The sequence below is a fragment of the Eschrichtius robustus genome, chromosome 13 (assembly GCF_028021215.1).
Source record: "Eschrichtius robustus isolate mEscRob2 chromosome 13, mEscRob2.pri, whole genome shotgun sequence".
NCBI lineage: Eukaryota > Metazoa > Chordata > Mammalia > Artiodactyla > Eschrichtiidae > Eschrichtius > Eschrichtius robustus.
In genome coordinates, this window is record NC_090836.1 from 2,633,067 (window position 1) to 2,660,712 (window position 27,646).

Here is a 27,646-nt window from a genome sequence, read left to right on the forward strand (position 1 = left end):
CCCCCCGGGATATTGAGGGATGACTGTGTATACCTTCACCTCATAGGACTCTTGTAAGAATTAAATAATCTACTAGATAGATTTCATTTAATTTAGTCTACTAGGTAGATTTATTTAAAGTGCCTGGTACTTCATAGGTTAATTCACTTCTTATCTGAGATAACTGGAGAAAAGCACTTAATCTGTTGTTCTTCCCTTAACAGAGTCCCATACACACAAACTCTGTACTGTCCTGTAAATTAAAATTGAAACTGTCATATAATATTCTATCAAAGCATATAATACGTATTTTAACGAAATAGTCCAGGCATATAATAACATAATGTGTCCATGATACAGTTAAATAATTAAACATTAAAGACATAATTTAAACCTTCCTATGTAACTAGATGGCCTTTCCCATAACTATTCCTCACCCTTGAATAACAACCACTACCCTGATCGGATATACCATTCCCACATGGGTTTTTACACATTAGGTGAAATGTTAGGATTTCATAAAAAGAAGTTATAGAACATGTACTATTTGGAAGGTGGCTGTTTTCCACTCAACATTGTTTGAACTCAACCATGATGGTATAAGGAGACGTTACAAGATATCTACCATATTACTGTAACTCCATTCATTATCACTGCTATGCAGTTATCCACTGTCTGAATACACCACAATTTATATATAACCTCCTACTGATCAATCTTTAGGCGCTTCCCCATTTTTTTGCTATTACAATATGGCAAAGGTTTTGCAGTGTTAATCTCTAGGATGCAGGCTCTTATCTTGGAGTCTATAAACCCCTTTAAGGCAGGTTTGTGAACGTGTGTGAAAACAAATATATCTTTATTTTTCATTAACCTTGAATTGAAACTTAATATTTCCTTGAATGAATGTATGTACCTAATGGCATTCAGCAGTACCTGTGATTTGTCACCAACAGACCTAGGTATTTTCATATCACGTAACAGTGGTTGCAGATTATCTCAAAATACCACAGTAGGCATTACTTTGAAATTATGATAGCTATTAGATCTTCCAGTAGATCTTATTAATATACACTAATAATGCATACTATATCACAAATTTAAAAGTTTTGATAACTATTTTAATATAATTTGTTTCCAATATAATCCTACGTATTTTACTATATGGACTTAAAACAAAACATTTTTCTAGCCTTCACTAGCCTTCTGGGGCACAAAAAAAAGAAGTACACCTATTAGGATATATAGCTAGTGGTAGAAGTGCATAGGGAATAGGCATCTTCAGTCTTCATAGGTGTCAACAAATTGCTTTTCAAAGGGACTGTACCAACTGAGTTTCCCAACAGCTCTGCATGAAGGTTCCCACTGCAGTACATGGTCACTAGCAACTGGTATTATCAGACATTAACTTTCGTCAATTTGATGGGTGTAAAGTCATGTTCTATAGTTTAATTTACATTTTCAGAGTCACTAAAAAGTGTGAGAAACTTTGTTTTCTTTGCAGACTACTTAAGACCCCTCTTCTGCAAGGAACTGATGCTTTATCTTACTTGTAGCAGTTCTTAATAGATTATGGATGCTAATCCTTTATTGGTTTTATGAGTTACAAATACCTTTTCTCAATTTGTGGGTTGTATTTTCACCTTGTTTATGATGTCTTGGATTTACAGATGTTTTTATTTCACTGTATTTCAATTCATCTATCTTTTACTTTGTGGTAGGTGGATTTTATGACTTCAGTAATTTTTCCAGACACTAAGGTCATAAGTTTTTTTCTTTTCCTTTTTAAAATATAAGTTTGTTTTGTTTGCCACATCTGGGAATTGTTGAGGAATTTATTTGGTTGGGTAAAAGAAGGGCTGACTGTTATTTCTGTTCTGTATCAACCAATGGCCCCAATACCATTTAATGAACGATCCATCCTTTCCACAGAAGTACAGTTCTGTCTCTGGATTCTACACTCTATTCCATGGTCTGTCTAGTCCTGCGCTAATACCATGCTTTCTTAATTGCTATCACTCTTGAATGATAGTTTAGATGGATGTAGAATTCTAGGTTGGTTTTCTTTCAGCACTTTCAAGATACTGTTTCATGGTACTCTGGCATCTACTGTAGCCCTCAGTATACATGTCCTCCTTTGTAGGTTATCTGTATTTTCTCCCTGGTTACTCTAAAGACTTCTAAAAAAAATTGTGCTCTGCACATTCACTACCATGCATCTAAGTTTTATTTTATACATAATGGGGCTAATTGTGCTTTTTAAGCCCAAAGTTTCAGGTATTTGTCTTCGCATCAGGAAAATTCTCAACGATTACCTTTTTGAATACTGCCTCCTTCCATTCTCCATTCTCTTCTAAGATTTTCTATGTATGTCTGTATGTGTTATGTGTAAGGGTGTGTGTGCGTGGAACCTTACTCAATCCTTCATATCTTTTAACTTCTCTCTCATTTTCCATTTCTTTCTCTCTGCTGCCTTCTGGGCAGTGTTCTCAGATCTCCCTTCTTGTTCATGAAATCTCTCAAGTTATTATCATGTCCAACCTGCTTATTACCTTAAAAAAATTTTTTTTTAATTAATCAAACTTTAAAGTCTAAAGGAGGCAGAGATGCAAAGGACATGTGGCAAGGTCTCAGTCCCTGCTCCAGAAATACGAGATGAACACAAACTAGACACTTGCAACTAGCCATACACGTCTTGAAGGGCTGGGTATACCGGTGAGTCAGACATATATTTGGACATCCATACAGAAAATAAAACGAGGTCAAGCAGTCAGTCTGTCACCAAAAGTACCCACCGGAGGGTCTGATAAAGGCAATTCAGTCACTACTTCAGTGCCTACTTTCCCAGCTAGCATCAAAAACAAAGCAAGGTGGGAAAAAAGGGGAAAAAAAGAAAATGAAAAAGAAAAAAAGTTGGGCACTAACTAAAGACTTCAGTGGAGAAGGAATTCTCCTGCCACTTCTCTAGGCCCCATGCCTGGGGGAGGGATTTGTCCCCACTCAGTGGTAACCCCACATGTGGGGTTTTGAATGAGAAATGGTAACTGGTGGCTCAATTTGCAATGATCCCCCCAACCTCCACCCCATCCCTGCTTCATGAACAGACAAGTTTTCCCAGCATCCTCCTTGGAATTTCCTCCCTCTCAGGGTTCATCTCCAAAATTATTTCCATCTCCAAATCATCACTGCAAGATTGCCTTCTCTCAAAGTTCTATAAAAGCCCACTTTCACAGCCCAGTATCTCTTTTATTTCCACTCCTAACCTGAAGCTGCAACCATCCACAAAGTCACATACCTTGTCCACTGAGACTCAGATCCATAGTAGCAGAGCTGTTTTATCTTGGGCTATCTTCCTAAACCGTTCCTTTCCCAAAGAACAGACGGCCAAAGGGCCAAAGGACAAGTCGAAGTATCTGGGGCCAGATGACTGAGGAAAGTGGCACTTGTTACTTAGTTTTTAATTGCAATACATTTTCATTTCTTGAAGCTCTTTTTGGGTCTTTATCAAATCAGTCATTCACCGCCCCCTCCAATACCATCGTGATGTTTTTGTGGTTTTAGTTTTTAATCCTTTAATTCTTTTAAAATAATGTGCTTTAGAGGCTCAATTCAATAACACTTTTATCTGAGTTACTGGGGATCTAATTTTGCCTAGTGTTTTGGCTGCTGACATTCATTCATGGTGGTTTGTTTCTTCACATGGTTAACAATAGTGGATAATACGGTTATCTTAAACTGTGATTTGCCTGTTGGAATATCCTCAGTTGTGTGTGTATTGCTGTGGACAGGCTCTGAGTTTATTTATGCCTAGTGCTACAAGGATATTACTAGTCTTGGTGATGCCTGCATGTAATCAGTTCAAATTTGAATCTCATACTTGTATGAATACAGGTCCCTGATTATGTATTCTCCGGGTGAACTTTTTTCAGCTGACTTGGGAAAAACTGTCTTTTCCCTGACTCAGAAACTGAAATTTTCTCCAGTCTGTCTTTATATTAAAGGTTTTGTTCCCTTTTAAGGAACAAGTTTATTGGATCTCAGTTCCAATACCTGCTGGGGCTTAAGACTTCATCTATCCTTGGGGAGACAGTAAAACCATGTGTCTTAGTTAACAAGATTGAAATTGTCCCAAGAAAAACCCTAGTGTCAATTCACACTTTTCCTACTCTGGTTTCTAGTTTCTTCTTAGTTTTTAGACCTTGGAAATTATTCTGACAGCCTTACAAGCTCAGCTATGCATTTAAAAGGATAGGTTTCTGTAGTTCCTCTCATCAAAATTTTCAAAATGTCTGGTATTTTACAGTGGGAAGAGTTTTCAGCTTGTTTGGTTTTCTATTTACTGACAATAGGGTTCCCCAATATATGTTTTAAAAAAAATATTGTTTACCATATATTCTTAAATGTTCCTCATTTAAGGAAACTTTATTCAAAAAATGAAGGAAAATCTAGATCACTTGCTGACTCTCTCATACATTACTGTTGAATTACAAAAACTTACTTTAAAGAAATTGTGAAAAGTTAAGCTATTCTCAAAACAATCAGAAGACAGTAATCACATGAGCCAAATGAAATATAATATTCTACCTACCATTAAGTGATATTTAATTTTTATATTTTAGTATATAGTCTACCTGATTGTCTTGATAACTACTCTTATTTTCTGTAGCATGCAACATTCATTTCAGTTTTAGCAATTAATGTATATCTTCACATATGTTTAATTAAATTTTAACAAATGCTTGAGTACCCTGTGTCAGACAACAGGACAGGACAAACATTAGAGACAAGGTTCCTGCTATTCTAGACCTTACAATGTGAGAGGCAGAGGCATTAATTTTATTAGGTATTATAAAGAGAAAAAACTGAGTGCTTTGAGAGTATATCACAAAAGACCCAATTCTGTGTGCACAAGCTAGTGTTAGCCCCCCATATCAGCAGGTTACCCTAAGGGCTGAGATTATGAGCATGAAAGTACCCACAGTTCTAGTTTTACAATACTTGAAATGCTTAAGACCACAAGAGTCTGTAAAAACTGCTAAAGGCAAACTTCGAAATGCAGGATAGACTAGAGGCGACGAGACTCAAAACTTTAATAACAGTGAGCTACAGAATTTAAATTTATTTATTTAAATTTGTTTATTCACCCAGAGTTTAGAGCTTCTGGAAAGTATATCACTTACAGTAGACCACTGTAGCTGAAACTTGGAATATATATTATACAGGATAAGGTAGTATACAGTACCTAATAGCCAATGAAATGTTTTCTCTCAACTGGTATATAACTTTAGCCAGAAACTGTCACTAGACGTTAACCAAAACTGTAGCCTAATCATTCTACATTGTTACTTAAATTTTAATTTTAATTTAAAATCTACTTAAAGACTGTTTCTTTCACATCTACAATTCCAAGTTTTCAAAACTGCTTTAAAGTACACAAGGCTTGTAAACCTTTTCTGCAGAAACTCAAACCAAAAGTAATTCACTCGTGTCTGTCTCTACTACCACCACCCTATTTCAAGCCATCACGGTCTCCTCTGGATTTCTGCAATAACCTACTAGCTGTTTCCACACGGCTAAACATCTCCCTGTACAATGTGTTTTTCCACTCTGTCCAAATACAACCAGAATATTTTAAGGTCAACTTAATCAATTCTGCGGTATGCGTACTTTATTAATTCTTAGAAATATCGTTTTCCCCATTTTAAACATCTCTGAAATTAGAATGTATCACATAATTGAAATCTTAGACTCAGTGAAGTACTGTATGTCCTAATCCTGTTAGGATAAAGGTGGAAAATCACTGTGACCAATGAGGTCCCACACAATGCAATCCTTGCCCACTTTTCAAGCCTAATTTCTTGTCACTCTCATGTGCCTTTCTCAGACATGTCATGCTTCTTCCCACTCAGGTCCTTCACACACGCTGTTCCCTCCATACAGGATGCCCTTCCATCAACCTTTTTTCCCTGGTTAATGCCCAGCCATCCTTCAGAGATCTGTCATTTCCACAGGGATACCTTCCTTGGCTGTCCCTCACTCTAGGTTAAATCACCCCCTGCCATATATATGTATAGTCTCATGAACTATGCATATGCCTCTTTCAGAGCTCTTAATCACAAGTAATATACTGAGATTTACTCTAAAAGCAGTGACAAAATGCCTTTTTCAGTGTTCTATCTTTAGCATCTGACAACCTAGCACTGTTCAATTGCCATGTGTTGAACGAATCCATGAATGTGCTTTCCAAAAAAAGGTGTATGTGTACATTTTTCACAAGTAGTTAGCATTTCCCCAGGAATAGAAGAAATTCCCATGACTTAAAAGCAAGGTGAGGATTGAAATTGGGCCTCTGAGACTCAGTAACTTAACACAACTCAAACACTATGACCAACCTGCAATGGTCAATGCTGCCACCATTTTGATTTTAAAAAGTATTTGTTAAAAGCCATTGTAAAAAATCTGCCAACTACTTATTTATAGCAAAGTATAAATAAGGGTGGGCGGGGGGACCAAACAGGGACTTCTTCCTTCTTCCAAAAACCTACAATCAATTTTCTTCTGAAGAATAAATACACTGAATGGCAACCTTAAAATTCTATGGGATTATTGTGTTTAACTTTTATCTAATTTTGCCTAGAAGTCATCTATACTGTAAACAGAGGCTATTTTATATGTCTATTATAGATTTTTATCCTCCCTGAAAGCTATTGATGATTTATTTTAAGGGGTCTGAGAACCTCACTTTAAACCTTTAACAGTAGAAATATGACTACAGGGACTTCCCTGGTAGCACAGTGGTTAAGAATCCTCCTGACGATGCAGGGGACACGGGTTCGAGCCCTGGTCCGGGAAGATCCCACATGCCGCGGAGCAACTAAGCCTGTGAGCCACAACTACTGAGCCCGTGTGCCACAACTACTGAAGCCCGTGTGCCTAGAGCCTGTGCTCTGCAATGAGAAGCCACGGCAATGAGAAGCCTGCGCACCGCAACGAAAGAGTAGCCCCCGCTCGCTGCAACTAGAGAAAGCCCGTGCGCAGCAAGGAAGATCCAACGCAGCCAAAAATAAATAAATAAAATAAATTTAAAAAAGAAAGAAAGAAAGAAATATGAGTACAGATCCTCAGCTAAGTAGGGAAAAAACCCAAACAAATAATTCGGTGCTTCTTTCAATAATCTGTCAACTTGTTCTATCTATAAGCCTTCTATTCATTAAATCTAGGATCATTTCGTATCTCAGAGAACTATACTATTTCAGCATCCAAAAGAATTTGTTAAGACAAAGTAAAATAGATCAAAACTAACATAAGCAAATAGACCTGTAAGAACAGCTGGGGTTTTAAAAATAATATTTGTTGGGTGTTTGCTATTTACACTAACTGGTTGTTTTACTTCTGTTCTCATTCTCAGAAAACCCTTGTGAGATATTAGGAAATATTACTTTATTTTAACAGATGAACAGACTCAGAGAAATTTAATATCTTCCTCCAATTCACAATGAAAAGCAGAACCATGAACTAACTGAAAATTTGATTCACACAGCTCATGTTCCATTCACTATACTAGACAAACATTTAATTTCTTCTAGAACATTTTTCAGAAAAGCCACGTTGATATTTCTGCTATTAACCAGGGATCACTGAAAAGAACCAGGCACTTTACTAAATTATAAATTATAGTTGAAGGTAAAATAAGAGGAGTATATATTGTTTAAACATTATCAACTGTCAAATACAACAAAAAAGCGGACTCACAGATATATATATAGAACACACTAGTGGTTACCAGTGGGGGAGGGGGCCAATCTAGGGGATGGGGGAGTGGGAGGTACAAACTACAGGGTGTACCATAGGCTACAAGGATGTATTGTACAACACAGGAAATACAGCCAATATTTTGTAACAACTGTAAATGGACTGTAACCTTTAAAAAACTGTATCAAAAATTAAAGACTTCAACACTTAAAAAAGCATTACCAAGTGTTAAATTATCGTGACAATGATAAAATTTATTTTTTATTTTCAGTATCAAATGAGATTTAGAACAGATTAGCACAACTGCTGCTTTTTGGTGCCTTCTCTCCAGCATTATCAAACTGGATATTCCTGGGGGCTTGATATACTATCCCAATTGCAACATTCATTACCTTCAGTGCAAACGAGAGCTGACGCAGTTAACCCGCTCTATTCATTTCATTCATTTCTTTCCACCTACATAAAATTGTTTTGACAGGCTAAATGAACAAAACCAAGGATCACTGTCACATGACCTCCCATAACATGCACAGCTCCCAGAGGCTAAGGGGTGGAGGTGGGGGCCCAGCAACAACTGAAACAATTGTTCATCTCAGTACCATCCAAATAACAGTGCTCAGTAGATTATTTGCTGATGCAATTTCTTCTTGGGTGAGTGAGAAACACAATGTTAGTATTTGGTACAATGGCCTTACAGCAATTTTACATCTTCAGTTCCTTGCTTTGTACAAAGTTATTTTATTTTAAATATCCTCTAGAGGCATCTTCTCTTTATCCCTAAATTTCGGTATTTTCTGAAGTAGCAATCCTATGCCTTCCTATTGCTTATTTTATCAGCCCCAGAAGCAAACCTTCCAAATAAATTGTGCAACTGCAACAGTGAGCTTGATTTTCATTAAATTAAACCAGAAATAGTCACTTTATTAGCTAATATCTGTACCCCCCAGAAAATTTGGCCCTCTAGACTTATTAACATTTAAACTTCTACTGCATTTTATTTTTAGCAATATTCAAAGTTTTACTACTAAATTAAGACCACATGTGATAAGTCTACATATCACAACATGGGTGGAGAGAAGTATCTGGAATTCCTTGATTAGAATATTTTAGGTCAATATTGGAGTCCTCCCTACTTATCATTTTCTGCACCACACTGACTTAGCAAAGACCTGGGCATCTATTCCATTTTTTAAAGTGATACTAATTGTTGGGTGTTGGAATATGGAAATAAAAACTTGTCTTCAGGCAGAGAGAACAGCAGTTTGAAACATTGCTTTCCAATGCACCATGGGTTCCAGTTAACATTTACCAAAAATTTTTTAAATTATTCTGTATTTTGAAAGAAGAAATCACATAACTGACTATTTAGTCTGGCATACCTCTCTCTCATAGGCCTACATGGTCTCATAACAATTCAAAGACTGCAGAAAAGTATTTTGTACTCTAAATACTTCTACCTACTAAATACTTTGCCCTATTCTTCTTGAAAACTCCAAAATAATTAGACACTGAAGGCCTGGGGAAAGGTGGGAAAAATAACTCATAGAAGCAGAATAATGATGCTCATGCAAAAACTCTTAACTGTTAATTAACAACAACGACAAAGATTAATAAGGCTTTTAAGGTGTTTTGAAATACAATATGAAAAGTAAACCTGGATTTTATGTAGCCAAATCTAGAGTAAACTCCTACTACAAATTTCATTATGACCTTCCAGTCTGATACCCTTAGAGAGGAACAGGGTCTATCCCATAGAGAAGAGAGTCTATTTGGATTTTCCTCAATAGGCCAATAGATAGGATAATTACAGGGCAGGGGCAGGGAGCAGATGGACATTTAAAAAATGACATTGTGTCCCTTGCTTCTCCCTAGCACCCTCTAAGAACTATTCTGAAATAGTCCCAGTTTCATAAAGACAGAAAAAAAGGACATCAAAAGAATAGCAAAAAAGAACCTGGCTGTTCTATCTAACTCCTCCTCCACTGATCCCTTCTTCCTCTGGCTCATCTTTATTTGCATTTTTAAAAATTTATTTATAAAAAGGTTCTCTGTATCAAAGCAGGAAGAAAAAATAATTACTTACACAAGAAAATCTACAGTGCTTTCTCAAACCAGATGTGTGCCAATTTATATAGTTCTACCACTAAGCATCCTCTACTTCACCCCCAAACCTGGGCCACAAATATATAAATCTGGGGCCTGAGATTCTCTTCACCGCTCTCTTTTCAGGGACACAAAAACCAAATGGAACTCAAAAATATCTAGAGCCTGGCACATATAGAAAGTTTTATGTTAATGCTAAAAATATAGCAGATACTTTTAAGAGCTGAAACACAAAAATGTAAACACATTTAGTCCTATTAGAAAACAGCAAACTACTTTCACTAAATGACTTAAAATATCCATTGTATATAATACAGCAAAATTCAGAACACTACCCCTAGCCATTCTCATAAATTTTAAAAGGTTTTATTGAGATAAATTAGATTCATTTGAATGTGAAGGCAATTAACTGACAGGGCTAAATTTCAATTGTTATAGGTAGGGCCTTATACTAAAACTTTCCAAAGAGAACAAAAAGGCCAAGGTGGGGACAAGAAGGGGAGATGAATGTGGGCACAAAGATCCAAAAATTCTTGCTTATTACAGGAAGAAAATTTTACACTTCAGAGACAAATGTTACTCTGCAATGGATATAGAAAACAGTGTCCAAAGTTTTTTTAAACGGGGTAGTGAAGAGTTGCCAAAGGGGGAGACCAGGAAAGCAAAAACTTAGTGGGTCATCCTGTTAAGAATCTGCCACCATAGGAAAGCAAACGTGGTGGGCACACATCACAAAAACAGCAAGAATCTCATCACAGAATTCAGAGCCTGATATCCAGACTTGTTTCATTTTGTTCAGGAAAGAAATCAGTAAAATAAAGTCCAGTATATAAGAACACAATGTATTAGCTTTTCAGTGTGCATGACAAAATATTCATCTAAGAAAATAAGAACGCAAAAAAAATTTTTTAATTAGAAAAAAAAAAAAGGAGGGAGGACTCCTTAACATACCTGTTCATGTAACTTTAAATACTCCTATGTTATCTTTTCTTCTAGAACCCTCTCATCAACTCAGTCTTAACCTCTCTCTCTTTACCATACCACTTGAGGGGCATGGAATAAATATTTCAGCTTTCCAAGGAAACCCAGAAGTGCAGAAAGCAGTAAGATTTGAAGAGTAAGGAAAAAACAACAAACAAACAAAAAAAACCTGAAAGCCTGATTTGCACAAGCACATCTGCCTTAACAGAGTTTTATACTGAGAATAAATACTTGATATCCTCATGCTTACCAAGGTCGGACTATTTTACTGTAATGTTTTACTAATTCTGGAGTTCAAATTAATATTTACAAACGTCTACTGCACATTTTACGACCAAAAAGACTCCATATACCTCCAAGCCTACAAAGTTTCTTCCACAAATCAGCTTATCCACTTCAATTTCCCTGTTTCTCTTTGTCTTCCCAAGCAGTAAAGTTGGAATCTCTTTTAATCCCTGAAATCCCATCATTTTCCACATCTCATTTACATTACTGCAACCTAGTAAAAGGTACAACTACCTCCTATCAAAATAACTATTGCCTAATTACTCTTTTCCTGCTTCAATCTCTTAGATGCAGATGATCTCCAAAACACTTTTTAATCATACCAAGTCCCCTGCTCTGAAACCGTGAGTGTAAAATTAGCCAATCAATTTCGCCCAATTACAAGAATCTTCTGGGGTGCTGGTTAACCAAGGATTCTAGGGCATTACCTAGTGAATCAACCAACAGGAGAAAGAACTTGTTATGACCAGTAAGTCTGGGAAATCCTCTATTACATCAAATCCATATTCCAAAGCCACTCAGATCCACCTTCTTTTTCAACACTTTCCAAAACAACCCACCACAGGCAGGAGGGAATCCTATATTCTCACATGGCATACTCATCGCTTCTTCTGCATGCCTATAACTAAAGAAACTGACATAAGTTTCTCTTTGTTGTAAAATGGAAACACCATCTTTCTTGACTAGCTAAGAGTTATCTTCAGGATTCAACATACTGCATGTGAGCTTTTAAGACTGTGAAAATAATTATACAAAGAACATAATTTTTATGTCAGATACTCCATTCATAGCGATTTATTCCTCTATACGTACTCCTGAATATAATTCACATTTGGCCGTTTTTACACTGCAGTGGAACAGACTACCTGAAGAAGTCATCGGAGAAGTTAGCATTTTCTTAATTTGGGACTACAGACATATCAGGGGTGGGTAAAAGAATTCTGTGCTCTAACTTAGACAATTAATTACAAATTTATATATGTATATTCTGACTCAACTAATTGACCAAAAGATTTCTTTCACAAGGCAGTTTGCTTTTTTAATTACATTAGCAACCAAATGATAACCTAAGTGGCAAATTATAAATTCAATGTATTAATTGTTAATTTCATTAATAAATTAATGCTGGCTGCAAGCAGGTTGGGCACACATGCCCTAATGTCAGCAAATTTCCCCATTAGTTACTCAGAAGTCCTTTACCAGTTAAAGGTAATATTTCTGCAGTTATAATTTGTAATTGAAAAAGACATTCTCATAAGAATAAGTTATTTATAAAGGAAGACTGCAACAACTTGGTTTAGACTGGCAAGTAAACATTAATTTGATTTTAGTTGGTTTTAATTTGCATTAAATTGAAAGTCTGTTTTGATTTTATAGTTGTATAAGATCTATAAAGCACAGGGTGTATATATTTTTTCTTCTACTTATACAAGTAATATTTTAATAATTTAAGTCACGCTAAGTGTCGTAATTTTTTTTCCTTTAAAACATGTCTAACAATGAGATAGAACTTCAAATCCATTAGGAGGCTACTGTTAAAAACAAAAACAAAAAAACTTAGAGACTAACAAGTGTTATTAGCAAAGATACAGAGAAACTAGAACCCTTGTGCATTATTGGTAGGAATATAAAATGGTGCAGCCACTGTGGAAAAGTTTGGCATTTACTCAAAAAGCTAAACACAGAATTACCATATAACCCAGCAATTCCACACCTAGGTTTATACCCAAAAGAACTGAAGCAGAGACTAAAACAGATAACTTGTACACCAATGTTCACTGCAACAGTATTCACAGTAGCCAAAGGGTGGAAACAGCCCAACTGCCCAACAGCAGATGAATGGACAATAAAACCTGGTAAATATGTTAAAATGAATATTATTCTGCCTTAAAAAAGAAGTTCTGATACATGCTATAATATGGATGAAACATGAAGACATTATGCTAAGTGAAATAATACAGACACAAAAGGACAAATACATGACTCCACTTATATGAGATTCCTAAGAATAGGCAAATTCAGAGACAGAAAGTAGGAAAGAGGTCTTCAGAGGCTGGGGGAAGGGGAGAATGGGGAGGTAAGTATTCAATAAGTTCAGACTCAGTCTGGGAGGATGAAAAAGTTCTGAATATAGATGGTGGTGATGACTGCATGGCACACTGTTAATGAACTTAACAATCGTATGTACACTTACAAAATGGTACATTTTAGTAAACTGATGGCTATATCCAACCCCCTACAAGTCTAAACATTACTGGATTTTGTGGAACCCTGTTCTTGACACTTCAGAAAATGAGATACAAAGTTCAATTCAGGGTAGGGCAGGCAGGGGGATGCTACTGGGGGGAAGCCCACTGAGAACTTCAAAAAGTATAAACAATGTTTCTACTTCCTATACTAGATAAGTACTTGATGTGTATGTTGAAATATATGAGATATTGTATATAGTTCTTTTACACTTAAGAGAAAAATAATGTCTACTGATCACCTTTATCAACTCCCTAAATAAGAGAAAAATAAGTTGTAAATTTCACATCATCTTATTTTCAAGGCAAGTAAATAATTCTACCTCAATACCGATCTCTTCATAAGTTTAACCAGGAACTAGACTAGTTTTTGCATTAATAGTATTATTATTATAACCTAATCCAACTGTCATTTCACCCAATGAATTGATTTTAATGTATCTCTTTTTTAAAAAATCACTGTTAATAACATGATCAGCGGGTATACAGGGAATTTAAATATTTTAAAACTTTACATAAACTTTTTAAAGAATACAGAAATGTACAACATACATATATCTATGTATGCACCTTCTGTATTTGTCACATCTTAATGTTTTGCCATATTTGCTTTAGATTATTTTGTAAGAAATAAAACTACTGTTCTTCCCTCCCCCCTCCACATAGCTAGCCACTGTCTGGAATATGGCATTTATCATGCCAATGTATACTTTTATAGTTTTACAACATATGTACACATTCATGAATGATATACTGTACTGTTTTATATATTCTGATTTTTTTTTTTTTTTTTGGCAGCATGCAGGATCTTAGTTCCCTGACCAGGGATCGAACCCGCGCCCTGTGCAGTGGAGGCGCAGAGTCCCAGCCACTGGACCGCCAGAGAAGTCCCTTGATTTTTATATAAATGTTACTACCTCTGAACCTTTTCTAAATCTTACTTTTTTTGGCTGATCTTCTACAATGAACTAAGTTCCTACCCCGACAGAGTGTACCTGACTAAATAAAACACATACCCTTTTTGTCAAATTGGTACCAATAACTATGGATTTTCAAAGTAAGCATTATGTATCTAACTACAGTTTGCAATACAGAAAACTAACCTTTGAATTAGCATGCTTTAGAGGCTGCTCCTTAATCAGAGGGAAAAGAATATGCATGTTTCCTTTTACTTAAATCTTGTTCATAATTTTCAAAATATGGATACTATGGAAGACAGATCTTATTTACTGAACATATCCACCTAACTTTAAAAGTTAGATCTGACTGCATTTTATATTTGGCCTTCAGCTGGCTTGAAAGTTTTTCTGGCAAAAAGGAAATTAGTTGCTGCTTTAAAACTATCTTATTTACTACCCATCTTGACAATGAAGTTTTAGTTTATGTAGAAACATAATTCTTTCATTTAGAAACAAATATAATTCCTCAGTCTTAACCTTTAAACTCTGACAAGAGAGATCAGTTCCAATCCCCTACATGTCCAGACTTATATTCAAAGAGTAACTGAAAATTAAGTAAAGGTTTTTTACCATTGCCTTCTTTTATTTCTAGAAGAGGGAAAAAAAAAAATTGAAACAAAATCAGATTTGTTTCGTATCATGGCTTTAGCAACATGTTAAAGGCATCTCTATAATCAATCATAATGGAACTCTAGTATCAACCAATACGTTATTCATCCTAATGTCAGCTCTGCAATTCTTACTGAAATCATATACAGGGTTATTAAGTACCATGCTAAAGCACAAACAATCCAAAGTATAAGAAGGGGAGGCACCTGCAATTGAGAAACTTAAAGGGGGATGGGATGGGGGCGCTCCAGGATAAAAAAAAAAATTGCTGAATACAATTAACCATATAATAAGACTGAACCAAATAAAACTGTCATGTTTGTCAGTCATAATGATTGAATATAGACCAATGATTCAACCCAACACATGACTGAATTATTTTCCTTTCATTTCTTCTCCCAGTGGTTTGGAAGATACCCTTATTTAATTCTATCGGTGCTTACTTTTAGTTGCCCAACAACATTCTTTAACTTCTATCTCGACTCAGGGTCTTTAGAGTGCCTTACAATTGAGTTTAAAACATGTTTACCACCTTCCTTACCTACTTCTTGCTGAAGTTATCTGGAGATTGATTATTGCTTGCTTTTTGATTTCAGCGATTGTTCATCATAAATGCCCCTTACAGCCATGCTTACATTTTTAACAATTTCATATATATTGTCAGTCATTATAAATAAAATGGCTTCAATTCTTGATGCCTTAATTCTTGTTTCAATACTCCAGTTCCTTTAAACACAGTACATGCCATGGTCTTCTGGCATCTAATTATTGGAGTGAAGAGTCTGATTTTAGATCTTTAGTAAGTAACAGTATTTCTCTACATGGATATTTATAAGCTGCCCTTCTCCCAATCTTTAAAGTTCAATTATTTTGCTAGATTCTTTGTGTAAGATGTGGGTCTCTTCTTGGTTTTTGACTAGAATGAAGTGAGTTCTATCTGTCTGTATACAAATAACTTTTTTGTTTTTAACTCAGAAGAGTCTTCTTCTAGTCTATCAGTTATTGGTCTCTTAGAAATCTCAATTATCCATAAATTGTTTCTCTCTTCTCTGAATTCACTTCCTATTATTATTGTCTTTCTTCTTTCATCTGCATTCTGAAAGTAACCTCCTTGTCACTAATTTGATTTTCCATGGCATCAGTTTTTTGTTTTGTTTTTTTTTTTTACCAAGTTCAATGTGGTTTTATATTCTGCTATTGTTTTCTTGAATTGCTTTCTCTAGCCCTCCTTAAAATATTCTGATTTTCTTTCTCTCGTGCCAAAAGCCAAGTCTCCATGTATCTTACTGAATATGTTGGCATTTTAACTTATACTTTTGGATCCTGCATGGTTCTTCTGGATTCTCTTCTTACACCCATGCTTTTTTCTTTTGGCTCTTTCTTGAACAAGGATAGATCTTCCAAACTTGTGTTTATAGCCCCACTGTATGCCACACATGTGGGAGGCACGTGACTGGGTGGGAAAATTGACAGCCACCCAGCAAGAAACCTGAATGCTAGAGAAAAGCTGAATGATTTTATTACTCTCTCTCCATACAATACCACAAATTCATTGCCACATGAAAAGGTGATCAAGAAGATGAAGCCAAAAATGCAGGGTGGGGGGAAAGGATTTAAAACTATGTCAGATAGTTACTAAAAAATTTTTCCCCTGGATTTTGTGATAATTTTTGGTAATTAGATCTTTTAAGTTTGTAACTTGTGATTTCTTCTCTCATTTCATGTAAATATATATTTTCATAATTTCTTTTAAAAAAATTTTTTTAGAGTACATTAACAAATATTGTGACTATAAAACAGTAAAACTGGAAATGAAAGGGCAGGGAACTAGAAGTAACTCTTAGAAATTAAAGATATGCTCATCGAAATAAAAATTCAATGAACGCTTGCAAAAATAAATGCCAAATCAAAATAGCAGACAAGGAGGACTTCTCTGGTGGCCCACTGGTTAAGACTCCGCCTTCTAACACAGGGGACATGGGTTCGATCCCTGGTCGGGGAAATAAGATCCCACATGCTGCGCGGCAACGAAGATCCCACGTGCCGCAACTAAGACTCAGCCAAAAAAAATAGCAGATAAGGGGTTGGTGGCAGAGATAAGGAGGTGGGGGTGGGGGAGGAGCAGAGTCATTACACGAGTTTCAACATACAAATAAATATGCCCCAGAAAAAAGAGAACAGAGAAAAATAGGAGTAGAAATTAGAACATTCCCCAAAGCAGAGAAACATTTCAAGGGTCCATTAACAAACAACCCAACACAATGGATGGTGAGAAAAAGTAAAAACAAAACAAACAGAAAGGACACCCATTCCTGTAAGTTTACAAAACCAAAAAATATCCAGAGGGTGGGGAGGAATATCAGCAGTACCAAGGAGAAAAAAAATGATATTAACAGAATCCTAAACAAACCCAGAATTCAAAGTTTACCATAATGCATACTTTTTTACTAGCAAACTTATTACCATACTTCCTTCTATTTGTCTTACACTGACAAATATTAAAAAAAGAGAGAGGAACACAAGGGATTCAGGAAACATATTCAATCCATTAAGGAAAACAAACAAAAGCCACACATAGTTGTGCAGCATGCTTAGAGAGCACCAAGTCCAGAACAGGGGTATAGAAAACTCTGAAAGGAAGACTCAATGTATCGGGTAGGACAATGTAAAGAAGACTTTGAAAATGTGCTAAGAAAAACACCAAGGCAACTGGAAACTACATGAAAAACAAAGCAGTACAAATTAGTACAAAAAGGAACTGTATCCATACTACATGGCTCAGAGATAGATATGGACAGTCATAAATACTTGATTTTCACTTTTAGACATTTTTAAAGCACAGAGACAGGATATTAATATTATTCATCTTGATCATTTAAAATACATATAATGAAGGTTAGATAGTAGAATTGAAGAGAAGATGGTGCGGGTGGTATTATCTTCATCTTACAAAGAGGATTGGAACTGCCTTTGACGGGACAATAACTACGCGTGTGGCGTGGGCAGATTATCTAAAGTTGCCACTGAAACCATTTAAACTCTGATCATTTCCATACCACCATTAGGGCTGTGGCTGTATTATCACCAACTTTTTTTCTTTTAACCTAATGTTCCCTCAAAAATCCATCTTCTTATAAAACTTAAATTTATAGTTAAAAGAAATCTTATATTACTACTCTGAATAAAATCCAGTGATCTGAGGTTTGCACATCCATTCAAGGCTAAAATTAAAAAGATACACAAAAACAAATGCTGACAAAGACACAGAGAAAGTGGAACCCTAATTCACTGCTGATAAGAATGTAAGATGGTGCTACCACTTTGGAAAACGGACTGACAGTTCCTCAAAAGATTCAATATTGAGTTACTTTATGACCTAGCAATTCCAATCTTCAGTATCAGCCCAAGAGAAACAAAGTATATGTCCATACAAAAACTAGTGGCATTAATGTTCATAGCCGCATTATTCATAATAACCAAAAAAGTGGAAACAACACAAATATCAGTGATGAATGGATAAACAAAATGTCGCATATTTTTAAATATTACTCATTGTATGGATATTACATAAAAAAAGAATGACATACTGATACGTGAAGTACTGATTCATCCATACAACATGGATTGAAAACATTATGCTAAGTAGAAGCCAGTCACAAAAGGCCACATATTGTATTATTTCATTTATATAAAATGTCCAGAACAGGCAAATCTTTGGAGATAGAAAGTAGGTTAGTAGTTGCCCACAGTTGGAGGGTTGGAGAGAAAAGAGGTTTCTTTTGGGGGTGATGAAAATGTTCGAAAATTGACTGTTATGATGGTTGCACAACTCTGTGAATATATTAAAAAACCACTTTATTTTATACTTTAAATGGGTGAATTGTATGGTACGTGAGTTATCTCAAAGCTGTTTTTAAAAAATGCAAATGGCAAGTTAATAAAATAACACAAACCATCATCAAATGGATTTAAAAACTGCCATATTTAGTCAAACCTATGGTCTGCCTAATCCAGTGCTCTGTCTCCGACAGTGCCAAAAAACAACAACAAACCATATATATAGTAAGAAGAAATGGTCCATTTCCTTTAGAAAAGATCACGGAGAGAGTTCTAAAGCCACACTATCACTCATCTAAATCCTTTAAAGAACTGTTATCAGCCTCTCTTTGTACTTGCAATGATTAGTTCCAATGTTTACTAGCCACTGAACAGAGAAATACTATCCTTATTTTTATCCTAAATTTACTATTTAGTTCTTTTGTGCATGTGTCATTTTAATAGATGACAGGGAGTCCAATATAATAATATATTCTCCCTCATAATTTTATATAGACTTTTCAGGTCGTCCAACTTTGGTAACATCTGCTTTACAAAGTTCTTCCATAGACAGCTAACAATTTGGTATCTCAATGATTCTAAAAACCACAAAGAAAAGGTCTGATTCGTTCTTCATGACACAGCCCTTTAACCATTTGGCAACAGCCATCATTGCTAGACCCCCTAGAGATTTTATTCTTTAGATGCAGAGGGTTGACTGTGCTCTACTGCTACAAGTTTATTTCTTAGCGAAAGAAGGATGATACAGAAGTGTCCTGGCCTTATTTCTTAATAATAGTAGCTACTATATGTTAGTATAACCAAGAACTAGTTACCATGCTAGAGAGACCATACGTAGTCTCATTTAGTATTTGTAATAACCCTAAAAGGTACATGCTATCATTATCCTCATCTTAACAAATGAAGAAAACAGAGGCTTTAATGGCTTAGCTGGTAGTTGAATCCAAACTGTGTCTCTTTTCCTCAAGAGTTCCACAGAACCTCCATGAGTTAAAGTTAAGGATAAAAAAGCAAGTCACAGAACAATATGTTTACAATTTTTTTTAAAAATGTGAATATATATTTGTGTAAAGGCATGGAGAACTGGAAGCACATGAAAATATATGAAATATAAGGTTGCCTCTGGGCAAAGGAGTGAAAGCAGGAAGGCAGGGGCAAGAAGAAACTTTCAGGTTCTGCTATAAACATTTACATATAGCTTAAACATTAAACAATGTAAATGTATTCCTATTTGTATGTTTTTTTCTTACAAGAGTAACAAAATTACAAAAATAGAAAATAAGAGTTTTATTAACCAGAACTAAGACTACTATAGTTTTTAGCACCAAGCTCTTCGACCTTTAGATCTTTGCTCTTCCTCAGCCTATACCCTACGTTTTTCCCTCCAGGGCTTTCATGTGGCTAATTTCTTCCTCCAGAAAACTTCCTTGACAAACTCTCTCACTTTTGGGGGGTAGGAAGCAGCAGTGTCAGTCTGGCTAAAAAGTCCCGAGCAGAATGAAACTGCTATTCCTCACTGAAGCCCCGAAGTGGGATATTATGATGTGTATTTAAACCTGGACTAATAATTGACTCTTGTATTGCCATATGTATAAAAAATACAAAGACTGAAAACAACAAACATTCTCCCAATTTAAAATTAGAAATGGAGAGAAAATTATCAGGAAAGGACATATCAATCATATTAACAGTTAATGTTATATACTTAAGTACAATGCTCTGTGCTAAATAAACTACAAAAACAGACAATTTTATCTGCCCTCCTCAGTATCTTTCACAAAGTAAATCATTAATAAATACCTGACAAACTAAAATGGCTCACCATTTTATGGCAAGTTATGCATGAAATGTACCTTTTTTTAAAAAAAAAAAAAAGAAGAAGAAGAAGCCCTCTCAAGCAAATAGAAACTCTTGCTTGAGAGTTTACTTGCTTGGCCAAATATAAACTTAAACCAGGAACTACAGAAAAGCACAGATCTAGGTTTCAGGTAAATTAAGGACTGTGTTGTACAAGAAGTTCTTATCACATAAGTGTTACAAAGAACCAAGATTTATAAGAGCATCCTGGTATTGCTAAAATTTTGTATATACACATAAAAATTTCCAGATGGGCCTCAATATTCATGCAGTAATTGCCTCTTTTTCTCTCAGATACAAGAAAGACCTTTTTTATATGTTCATAATTTTTTAAAAAACATAGTAAAATTCTATTACTGACATTTCTAGATTTCTTTTCCAAGTTTGACACTTAATTACTATATACTGTGCTACTATGACATCCACAAAATTTATAATAACCCACCAACCCCAACAGAAACAATTTTAATCCCTTCTAAACATATCAGACTCTCTAGGGTTTAAAAAGATCAAAGACAATTGTCTCCAGCATCTTAACAGCACATTTTCCTTAGTTTTCCACTACAGCTGCAACTCATTTCCCTAAACAACCCCGCTTCTAAACCTAGCTCTACAGGCCAAATAATATCAAGCACATCATTTAACCTTTTTGGACTTCTACATCTTCACCTCTAAAATTAGAAGGACAAGATCAGGCAGAACCAAAAGATGTACTTAAGTTCCATTCCAAAAAAAGAGAGAGAGAGAGAGAGAGAGAGAGAAAGGAAGAAAATGAAGATAAGGGAAAAGAAAGAAGGAAAGGGGAGTGAGGGAGGGAAGGGAGAGACAAAAGTATCATTTAGGCTGTAAACTCTATCTCCCAAAGTTAAAAAAAAAAGTTAATACTAAAGTATGGGACATGAAAAGATTTTTGTCATTTTAAAACAGTGATTAGCAGTTTCCTACAAGGCCTTTATCTCACAGGACACGTTTCATTCAACTAAACCAGTTGCTACATGTTCCTTTTAATAGAAGGTGAAGACAAATTCCTACGGAAATATGTTAAACATGTTTACTATTCTTAAAAAAAGAAAAGACAAGCAGCAATGAGGATAGCTTAGAAGGATAAGGGAAAGTCTTCCTACTAATCTCCCCCTGTCCACAAAACTCAGTTTAGAAACCACTTTATCCAAAAGTGGTTTCCTTCTACTCTAACTTCCTCCCCATCACTCAAGACTGAGTTAAGGAGCAGGTATTGTCAGCTGTCTACCAGCCATTCCCAAACTCCCTTCTTCTTGCTAACAATATTCACTTATTTGGTTCAAGTATCTATCCTGTGACAGAAGAAAAGGAGGACCTATCTCCAGTCCAAGGGAATGAATCATGGTTGGCCTAAACCAATCTCAGAGGTCCCATTTCCAGTACTTGATTGAGGCATAGGCATGTGACCACAACTCTGGCTAGTGAAACATTAGACAATCTGAAAGAAACTGTTTCTGGGACTTCCCTGGTGGTCCAGTGGGTAAGACTCCACTCTCCCAATGCAGGGGGCCCAGGTTCAATCCCTGGTGGGGAAACTAGATCCCACATGCCGCAACGAAGATCCTGCGTGCTGCAGCTAAGACACGGTGCAGCCTAAATAAATAAATAAATCTTTTAAAAAAAAAAAAAAATAGAAGCTGTTTCTTCTGCTGCTGAATACTGTCCAGGACGCATACGATGCTCAAGGCTGGGGCCATAAGGGGCACTGGTCTGAGAGTTGCAAAGAGATCTTTGATGACATAACTGAATCAACCTACCTGGAAATGCCCTACCTCTTATGAAAGATTATAAATCTTTATTCCCTAAAGTAGGCCTTTCTGCTACTTGCTACCAGAAACATCCTGAAAACTCTCAGCATTTTCAGAAGACACTTTATCAAAGTAGAGTATCTAAAAATACTATCACAGGACTTTTCACAAAGAGTATTTGCAACTTAGAATGGCTTCTTGATCTTTACAGTGTCTGGGCTGAGAGTATATCCTCAGTATGTGTCCCGTGAATGACTGTGCTGGTGTAGGTGTGTAAGGTAGGAAAGAGATGAAGCTAAAAATGTCGGCTGCAGCAAAAACCTGACCAAGCTAAGGAATTTAAACTTATCTTGTAAAAGCCCATGATTTCCCCAAATGGTGTCACACAGAACACTGTTCTGACACATTACAAGACATACCAAGAAAGAGTACCAAATGCATTTGGGAAATGTTGGTAAACCTAAGTTAAACAGGTTTCTTTAATGCAGGACTTCTTATGAATCTACAATACGCAACATGCACTCTTAACTCCCAAATGTTAGTCAGGAAAAAGCAATTTTAGGCAATGGAAAGTAACATGAAATATCAAGTTTGTTTCATAAAAACAAGTCTGGTGGCAGCGCAGAAACAAAAGATTTTTATGTATGATTGGGTGGGGTAGTATGGTGGGTACATGCAAGGGGTGACGCAGCTGAATGCTGACTAGATTATCAAAACATCAGGATGAGATGATGGCCTAAATTAAGGCAACGGAGAGGGGAAAAGAGAACAGAAAAGAGAGAATAGGTAGGGTTTAATTAAATGGGAAGAAACAAGAGTTGAAATATAACCACACAGTTTCTACCTCAGGAAATGTGACACAATTAACCTGAGCACTGAATAGAGAAAGAAGGGCGAATATAGGTAGTAAAACTGGGGACAGAATCTAAATTTTTTGACTCGTAGGGCACATTATTTACCACACCATACTATATTGGTTAAAAGTTATGCTTTAATTTTAATAGCAAAACATTCTGTGGCTTTTTATTTTATTCTTTAATATTAACTGTCTATATATAGTACACTGTCACGCTTCTCAATAACTACAATGAAAAACCACTGGGATTTTGTGCTACATCTTTTTTCTGATTTATGATTCTTATTATAAAACAGCAGCCCCGTTTGGTGCCATCAACAAAAAAGGACCCTCTCCCAAAGTGATAGGCTGCCTATGAATCTTAGCCCCTCACCTCCCAATCTATTTCTATTCCAGTCCCTACCCTTTCCTTCACCCCCGGTTTCACCAACAAAGATGTAATGTAAGCTTGGTATCCTCTTTCATTAATGCCTTAGTTGAAGTGAGCATGTGGTCTTCATATCTGAGCATTAAACTATTAAGTATTTCCACAAAAAGTGTGATAAACAGAGGTTAAAGTCTAAACAACTTTTAAAGCTACTGGTAACCAAGCAGATAAATGGATAGCATTTAATGTTGTTCTCTTCCATTTTTAAATAGGTTTCTCTTGCATACGTAACATATTTCAGACAATGTGTGGCTATCAGCTTTTGCTGGCTATTCCAGGAACAATCATTTCTAGTACTGGCATTACAGGCCTTTTTCACTTAAAAGTCAACAAATGACCCATAAACTTTTCAAGTATGATCCATATATGCATAAGCTGACCTCATGTTAGCACTGTATACCTCTAAAATTATATTTTACTAAAAATCTGGATAATGATTAATTTCCATGTAGTATTACATATAGTAACTTTTTTCTTTTTTAATTTCAAGAGGCTGACGGGCAAGGACAATCTATCCTGAAACTATATGTCCGTCTATGACGCTTTAAAGTGTTGACTTGGCTACAGTCCCCACTTATTCAAATGAACACTAATCTAGGTGTTGCTGTAAAGTTATTTCGTAGACGTAGTTAATACCTAAAATCAGTTAACTTTAAGGAAAGGAGACTATCCTCAATAATGTGAGTGGGTCTCATCCCATCATTTGAAAGGCAGTAAGAGCAAAACTGGTATTTCCTGAGGAAGAAGAAATTCTGCCTCAAGACTGCAGAATCAGGTTCTCCAAGAGCTTCCAACTTGGTGGCCTGCCCTGCCCTGCGGATTTCAGACTTGCCAGCTCCAACAATCATATAAGCTAATTCCTTGAAATGAAATAAACCTATAATATGTGATATTGTGATTTATATTAATATACATTTGGTCTTCATTCCTATTCCTGGCACAGAGCTCCTAAAAGCCTTGGAATTTCCAAAGTAATTTTTAAAGTGTCTTTTGTTATGTTAAAAAAGTGATGTTTAGAAAGCCTTTGGGTAACCTAAGGATGGGGGCTGACTGCTAGGGGAACCACCCATGTGATTAGAAGGCGGGAACTTTCAGTGCCACCCCTGACCTCCTGGGGAGGAGACAGGGGCAGGAGATTAAGATTAATCACCAGTGGCCAAAGATTTGATCAATCATTCCTACGTACTGATAACAGAGCCTCCATAAGCCTCCAAAAGGACATGGCTGGAAAGCTTCTGGGTGTGTAAACATGTAGCGATCTGGGGAGAGTGGCATGCTTGGAGAGGGCATGGAAGGTCCATGCCCCTTCCCATATACCTTGCCCTATGCACCTCTTCCATCTGGCTGCTCCTGAGTTACATCCTTTTATAATAAACCAGATAATAAACCAACATTGTAGTAACCAAAACATTTTCTTAAGTTCTGTGAACTGCTCTGGCAGATTAATTGAACTGGGGGAGGGGGTTGTTGGAACCTCTGATTTATAGCCAGCTGGTCAGAAAAGCAAAGGTAACAACCCTGGAGTGGGAGCAGTCTTGTGGGACTGAGCCCTTAACCTGTGGGATCTGACACTACCATCAGGTAGACAGTATCTGAACTGAGTTAAATTTGTGGGACACCCAGCTGGTGTTGAAGAATTGCTTGGCAGTGTGGGAAAAACACACACAGTAAATAATCTATTAGTTCTATTTCTCTGGAGAACCCTGACTGATACACTACCTCTCACACCCAAAGTACACTTACACACACACAAACACACACACACCATGTAATTAAAGCATTTAGATACCCATGACACCATCCAAGATGTTAATATTTTTGGTCGAACCTATCCAGAAGGTGGAAGAGGGGATAAAAGGGAGAAAGAGAGGGAATAAACAGATAGTGGCCAAAATAAAAAAATAAATAAAAGTAGAAAGCTCAGCTGAACAGAAGACAGACTTGAGTCTTTACTAGAGAGCACCCAACACACAATACAGAATAATAAACATGCAATTGTAAAAAGCATGAAGATGAATTTCTTAAAACATACAGAAAGCAAATACGGATTAAGGACCAGGTATGCATCAACAAACGGGACCCACAAGAACTATGCTAGTTAACACAGGTTCAAGCTTTTGTTAATAACTGACATCTAATAATGATAATAACTAACAGTTATCAAGTCCTTACAATATGCCAGGCCCTGTTCTGTGTTTTATATATATTAACACATTTAAACTTAGCAACGTCCCAGTGAGGTATGTACTGTTATTATTCTCTAAGGATGGAGAAATGGAGGCACAAATGGGTCACAGTCAAAAAGTAGCAAAGCCAAGCCAAGATCCAAACACAAGCTGTCTTGATCTAGAGGCTGTGCATTTTTTCGTTATACCCAAGAAATAAGAGAAATAGTATCATTTAAAAAATTAAAAAGTTGTAATTAGTACTAAAATGTTATATTTCAACACAAATTTTAGGGTTATCAGTTGGATAATGAAAATATATAAAACATATAGACCACGAGGGATAAAAATGCATCAAAGAAAATCAGGCTAAAGAAAGGAAAGGCAGGGGGCTTCCCTGGTGGCGCAGTGGTTGAGAATCCACCTGCCAATGCAGGGGACACGGGTTCGAGCCCTGGTCTGGGGAGATTCCACATGCCGCGGAGCAACTGGGCCCGTGAGCCACAACTACTGAGCCTGCGCGTCTGGAGCCTGTGTTCCGCAACGAGAGGCCGCGATAGTGAGAGGCCCGCGCACCGCGATGAAGAGTGGCCCCCACTTGCCGCAACTAGAGAAAGCCCTCGCACAGAAACGAAGACCCAACACAGCCAAAAATAAAAAAAATTAAAAAGAAAAAGACATTCAAAATGTTTATTAAAAAAAAAAAAACAGTGAAGTTATAAAAAAAAAAAAAGAGAAAGGAAAGGCAGAAATAAAATGCATAGAAGGCAGGAAGAAGACCAACTCCAAACATATCAATTACCACTATATATGTGAATAAGTTAAAGTTCTCTATTTTAAGAGGGAACTTTGGCGGGACTTCCCTGGTGGTCCCCTCCCAATGCAGGGGGCCCAGGTTCGATCCCTGGTCAGGGAACTAGATCCCACATGCCGCGACTAAGAGTTCGTACGCCGCAACTAAAGATCTCGTGTGCCGCAACTAAGACATAGCACAGCCAAATAAATGAAAAATATATTTTTTTAAAAAATTAAGAGAGACCTTTGGGACAGGCGCCTAAAAAACAAATCTACCTAAATGTTGTTTATAAGAAGCACATCTTGGGCTTCCCTGGTGGCGCAGTGGTTAAGAATCCCACTGCCATTGCAGGGGACACGGATTCGAGGCCTGGTCCAGGAAGATCCCACGTGCCGCGGAGCAACTAAGCCCGTGCACCACAACTACTGAGCCCGCGTGCCACAATTACTGAAGCCGCACGCCTAGACCCTGTGTTCCGCAACAAGAGAAGCCACCGCAATAAGAAGCTGCACATTGCAACGAACGGTAGCCCTCGCTCACCGCCAACTAGAGAAAGCCTGCACGCAGCAACCAAGACCCAATGCAGCCAAAAATAAATAAATAAATTTTAAAAATAATACAAAATAAAAACACTGCAACAGAAATATTCATGTTAAAAGTTGAATTATGTAAGACACTCATAATCATATGAAAAACAAAAATAAACAAAACCATAAGAAAAACCTACACAACACAGCATATGAAAATTCACTACAATATTACCAGTATTATTTCTGGATGGCTGAAACTCAGGTAGTTTTATTTCTTACTTGAGTTAAAACTGGCATATATCACTATATCAGTTTCAGGTATACAACATAATGATTTGATTGTATATACTGAGAAATGGTCACCACAGTAAGTCTAGTTAATACCCATCACCATACACAGTTACAAAAACCTTTTTTTCTGGTGATGAGAACTTTTAAGATCTACTCTCTTAGTAATATTCAAATATGCAATGCAGTATTATTAACTACGGTCAC

The 27,646-nt window shown here is 36.4% G+C and overlaps 1 protein-coding gene across 16 annotated transcripts in view; it reads right to left on the reverse strand.

Annotated features, from left to right (window-relative positions):
- Nucleotides 1-27,646, reverse strand: part of WNK1 (WNK lysine deficient protein kinase 1) — a 133,895-nt gene that overhangs the window by 74,383 nt on the left and 31,866 nt on the right. The window lies entirely within an intron of this gene.